General features: G+C 52.3%; 1 non-coding gene across 1 annotated transcript; it reads right to left on the bottom strand.

Moving 5' to 3' along the window:
• Positions 1–3,514: 3,514 nt before the first annotated feature.
• LOC141176452 (5.8S ribosomal RNA) lies at positions 3,515–3,668 on the bottom strand. Its single transcript, XR_012253150.1, has one exon. It is a non-coding gene; the product is annotated as a 5.8S ribosomal RNA (ribosomal RNA).
• Positions 3,669–6,000: the final 2,332 nt, after the last annotated feature.

Raw genomic sequence — 6,000 nt, 5'->3', positions numbered from 1 at the left:
CACACAGATATTTCCCATAAGCTAACCTCGCAAACCAAATGTCTGAAAATGAGGTTCCTCTCATATAGCGCAATAGAACAAACGTATATGAGATAGGTTAGGTTTTTTCCGTCAACGCTGCTGATGCTTTTCAACCGTGCAGGTGGCTGCCTTATGGGTGCCTCAACCCCTGTGATGCCGTATAGAAGATACGGACGAATATATCCAGGTTTGAATATTTCCAGCAGCACTACAGGTGATTTGCACCCGTGCGAGCGACTCATCACCTGTTACGCGAGAGCAGTGATTAGCCCCTAGAGCGGAAACTAATCAGCCGAGCGGCTGATGCAGCCTGGATGTGTGCGGCAGAAATTCAGATCACCTCCGCTGCAGATGCAAGGACTTTAAAGCTCAATTTGACTGCGGGAAACGTGTCGCTATGAAGCGGTAAGTAGAAGTTATTCGTCGCCCACATATAGGAGATTGTAACCGCCACACCAGGCTGCGGCGGACCCCATGTTGCACGGTTGTAAAACCGCAGTGAACGTTTGTGTTGCTTATTTCCCCACATCCACCAACGTACACCGCTGACTTCCCCCGTGTGCCACAGGGTGACGAGATATCTGTCCACACATCTGAGAAGGGTGTGCATGAGGTCCGAAAGCGTCTCGGAGATAAAAAAAAACTTGGCTATCGCCAAAGATCGATTTAGACTTGTCGCGGCTAAGGGCTACTATTCAGCGAGCTCAAGCCTCTGCAATCCCTGGAAGATGTGGTAGCATTTGCCGAAAGCCGTGGGTATTTTATAGTAAACAAACCTACATTTCAGTTAGAAAACATACCGCTGACCTCTGTAGGACAGACCCAGGCGCCAACAGACTGTTTGCCCCCATGCTACGTGCCCCCTGTGGAGTCATATTCACATATGATGGACGCGCCTGTCCCTGAACAGTCTGCACACAATTTTGAGGGAGCCCCATGCCCCGAGTCGGACCCCATTGAGGCCATGGATGGCAGCACACAAAACATTCAGTCTAGGCAATGGAGAAACGAAAGCTCCCTGGCTAGAACAGCCGCCGGCTTGTATATGCGTCACTCAGTAAATAGCCCCATGTAGAAGAGCTTCCGCACATATTTGACAGTAACCCGTGGGGTCCCTAATTGTAACCAGGAGGTATTGAATGTTGCACGGTTTCTTTTCTTTATCAACCCAAGATTTATAACTCTGGAGTACTTAACCAAACCAACAAAAGTGAATGATTTTTTTAAAAAACTCAGCAGCCTCAAACTATCGAACCAGACCTCCCTCAAAATACTGAAGCACATTCGGCGATTCACCACCTACCAGATGAGGGGCACACAACTGAGCATAGAGAATCCTCAGCTATACAGGGCGTGTGAGGTGTTTATGAACTTTACGGAGGACCTGCGTAAGACGTTGTACAGGGGAGTCTGCCAAGACTCAGTGAGCAAGAGGTACCCAATATTCTGAGAGATTTTTACCAAACATCGGCTGTTGGGTAAAAAAGTGCTATAACTGTATTTCACCCCACAGGTACGATACGCTGATGAAGCCCTCGAAGACACCGAATGACTGCCAGAAAATACTGGACGAAGCAAGACCTACATTTCTAGCGTGCATAGAGAATGTCCAGGACGGGGGATCAGAAGAGGACCGAAGGGAAGTTATTCTGTACCTCCAGGCCCTTCTGATTCTAAGACACCTCCAAAGGCCAGGTGTTGTTTGCAATTTGACCGTAAGTAGTGTTAGTCTGCATGGGCAGCGGTCATTGCGGAACCGTCTCAATCATCTCCCTTCTTTTTACACCTTAGGTTTCAGAGTGGAACGGGAGGACCTATCACATGTACCGCGGTGTTCGAAAGACGATTGTCGGTGTGAAAACACACAAGTGTGCATCCACTCAAGTAGCATCGTTCGTGCTTTCAGAGGAAGAACATTCGGTAAGGTTTCTACAAGCCAGGGGACCCGGGCTACCCGACTCCACATGGGGTTGAAACCCCTCTGTTGTCCCCATGCAAAACTCGTTTGAGGTATACCCTCTGGCTCGAGATTAAGTTTTTTTTTCTTTTTCAGTGGTTCAAAGTCTATGCAGAACATATCAGACCTGTCATTGCTGCTGGCCGAGAAATCGCAAACTTTTTTCTGACGTGTACCGGGAAGGTCGTAATGAACCCATCCGCTGCTCTCCGGCGTTATCATGAAAGGTGGGGGAAGAATATCCAGTGTAAATTATCATATGCAGCTACAGGCACTGATTGTTTTTCCTCCACAGCTACAGCCTTCCACATGTCACCAGCCATTTTGTACGACGTGTATGTGAAACGTGGACTCTCTCACGATATTCCGATTCCGAAAAACACTTATTCGCACGATATCTGGCGCACACAAATGGTATGGCTGAGAAAGTTTACCGGGAGAAAGCACTTGTGGATATGTGTCGTGCCCATGAATTGGTAATAAATTTGGGGCAGGCTGTTGGAGACGACAGCCAGGCTGATGGAGCCGAAAGGCTGGCTGATGGAGAAGACAGCCAGGTTGATGGAGACGACAGGCGGGCTGATGGATACGACAGCCAGGCTGATGGAGCCAACAGGCTGGCTGATGGAGACGACAGCCAGGTTGATGGAGACGACAGGCGGGCTGATGGATATGACAGCCAGGTTGATGGAGACGACAGGCTGGCTGATGGAGACGACAGCCAAGTTGATGAAGACGACAGGCTGGCTGATGGAGACGACAGCCAGGTTGATGGAGACGACAGGCGGACTGATGGAGACGACAGTCAGCCACCTGTATTGGCTTCCCCCAGTCATTCAGAGAACCAGCAAGCAGACAATATGGAAATCATGAGGCCGATAGCGAAGCCTATTGAGCGGCTAGGCTTAAACACCTTTCGGCTCATCCCAATTAGGTGCACCAAACCAGTGTAAAACTGAGAAAAATTACAACCAATAATAAAGTCATTCAAATATTCGTCTGAACTTTTATTCCAACCGTAGAATACACGGCCTACCACCGTCCACGGGCTGGGGCCACTATTAGAAGGACTCGGGCCCCCGAGCGACGCCGAGGTGGTCCGGTCTCCCGTATGCCACATTTCCCGACGCCCGCCGGACGGACAGGGATTCAGCACTGGGCTCTTCCCTCTTCACTCGCCGTTACTGAGGGAATCCTGGTTAGTTTCTTTTCCTCCGCTTATTAATATGCTTAAATTCAGCGGGTCGCCACGTCTGATCTGAGGTCTTTAGTCTGGTCTGCGAGCGTGCCCTTCCATGCCGCCCCAGGCGGCTACCCCCCAACCCCTGGAAGCTCCGGAGGCAGCCCTGTGTCTCCACAGACAGCCTCACAGCACGCTCCGGGTCGGGGCGGAGGGTAACCGGGCGGGTGGGTCTAGCCTTGGGGGGACGTAAGGGAGAGAGAGAGAGGGCGTCGGGGTGCGAAGCCTCGGGCCTCCCTCTGAAAATCCCTTGCGACGGGACCCCAGCTGCGCCACGGAGGCGATCGACGGAGGGGCGACCCTCAGACAGGCATAGCCCCGGGAGAAACCCGGGGCCGCAAGGTGCGTTCGAAGTGTCGATGATCAATGTGTCCTGCAATTCACACTAATTCTCGCAGCTAGCTGCGTTCTTCATCGACGCGCGAGCCGTGTGATCCACCGTTAAGAGTCACGCTTCTGGGTCCGGGCGCTCTGGGGCGCCCGGTTTTTCAGTACGTCGGCCGGCAACAGAGGGGGTGCATAGGGGATTTTTCTTGGCCCTGTTGCCCCGGGTGCTCGGCCTCCGCCGTCCCTCCCTCCGGCGGGGAGGGGAACAACGGAGGGCTCGAGACTTCTCGACCTACCCCCCGGTCCCGCAACCCCGGGGAGAGGGGTATAGGGGCGCACGGGCGAACGGTACCCGGGACGGCCTTTCATGTGGGTTTTTTCCTGGGCGGGGGGGAACACGGCAGGATCCCCCAGAGAGGCCAGGCGTCCGTCGGGACGACGGAGCAAGAGGGGCTCCCCACACCCTCCCGTCGTCGTCGTCCGCACGGCGATAACCCTCGCTGGACCGTCGCCGCCCCTCCGCGTGCGGGTAGCTCAGGCAGAGCGGAAGTATCCCAGCCGCACACCCCCTTCGGGCAGGGGGAGGCAGTCGGGGAAATCGGCTTCCAGCTCCGCGCCTCCTCGGTTCGGTCATCGCTGCCTTAATGATCCTTCTGCAGGTTCACCTACAGAAACCTTGTTACGACTTTTACTTCCTCTAGATAGTCAAGTTCGATCGTGTTCTCGGCTCTCCGCCAGGGTCTTGGCGGACCCTGGCAGGGCCAATCTAAAGACCTCACTAAACCATCCAATCGGTAGTAGCGACGGGCGGTGTGTACAAAGGGCAGGGACTTAATCAACGCGAGCTTATGACCCGCACTTACTGGGAATTCCTCGTTCACGGGGAAGAATTGCAATCCCCGATCCCCATCACGAGCGGGGTTCAGCAGGTTACCCGCACCTGTCGGCCTGTAGACACACGCTGGTCCGTTCAGTGTAGCGCGCGTGCAGCCCCGGACATCTAAGGGCATCACAGACCTGTTATTGCTCGATCTCGCGTGGCTGAGCGCCACTTGTCCCTCTAAGAAGCTGGACGCGGACCACGGGGGGTCGCGTAGCTAGTTAGCATGCCGGAGTCTCGTTCGTTATCGGAATTAACCAGACAAATCGCTCCACCAACTAAGAACACCCATGCACCACCACCCACAGAATCGAGAAAGAGCTTTCAATCTGTCAATCCTTTCCGTGTCCGGGCCGGGTGAGGTTTCCCGTGTTGAGTCAAATTAAGCCGCAGGCTCCACTCCTGGTGGTGCCCTTCCGTCAATTCCTTTAAGTTTCAGCTTTGCAACCATACTCCCCCCGGAACCCAAAGACTTTGGTTTCCCGGACGCTGCTCGGCAGGTCATGGGAATGACGCCGCCGGATCGCCAGTTGGCATCATTTATGGTCGGAACTACGACGGTATCTGATCGTCTTCGAACCTGCGACTTTCGTTCTTGATTAATGAAAACATTCTTGGCAAATGCTTTCGCTTTGGTTCGTCTTGTGCCGGTCCAAGAATTTCACCTCTAGCGGCGCAATAAGGATGCCCCCGGCCGTCCCTCTTAATCATGGCCCCAGTTCCGACAACCAACAAAATAGAACCGGAGTCCTATTCCATTATTCCTAGCTGGAGTATTCAGGCGTGGCTGCCTGCTTTGAACACTCTAATTTTTTCAAAGTAAACGCTTCGGGCCCCCGGGACACTCAGTCAAGAGCATCGGGGAGGCGCCCCAAGGCAAAGGGGCTGGGACTGGCGGTAGCACGCCTTGCGGCAGACCGCCAGCTCGATCCCAAGATCCAACTACGAGCTTTTTAACTGCGGCAGCTTTAGTGTACACTACTGGAGCTGGAACTCTATTTTATTATAAATGTAAAAACACAAACTAGTACAAGTAACGAAAACAATTTCCAGCAATATAACCAATACATAAACAATGTATATACAAGGGACCCCACCTGCCTGACAACCACCATACAACCACAGCCTATCCAAACATACCTCAAACTTCCTCCAGACTTACACCTGATTCTGCCGTAACAAAAACCAGAGATGCAGAAGCAAAATACATATAACAAAATATAAACCACATAAACCATATGAAAAAACACACAACATTTAAATCATGAGTAACACATACACTACCCCAACTCTCACTATACCCCCAACTCGAACCGGCCTCTAAGTTCCGAAAAAGTCCTTCCGGACTTAGGGCGAACCCCGACAGTTTTGGGCCTGGGCCAGTCCAAGTTCATGCTTAACCCCCGTCAAAACCCCCACCCCACCTAACTAACCCCCAAAGTAAAAGAACAATAAGACAAAAATAATAATAACAACAACAAGAACAATAACAAAATTACCATCCGCACCGGTTCGGTGCTTGTAAACCCTTTTCATGATACCATTCTCAAAACAAAAAGCTACGGTGAGAAGTTA

Source organism: Phyllobates terribilis, unplaced genomic scaffold (assembly GCF_046119375.1).
Source record: "Phyllobates terribilis strain yellow unplaced genomic scaffold, ASM4611937v1 Scaffold_25__1_contigs__length_18738178, whole genome shotgun sequence".
NCBI classification, from domain to species: Eukaryota; Metazoa; Chordata; class Amphibia; order Anura; family Dendrobatidae; genus Phyllobates; species Phyllobates terribilis.
This window is presented reverse-complemented; position numbering and strand designations above follow the sequence as displayed.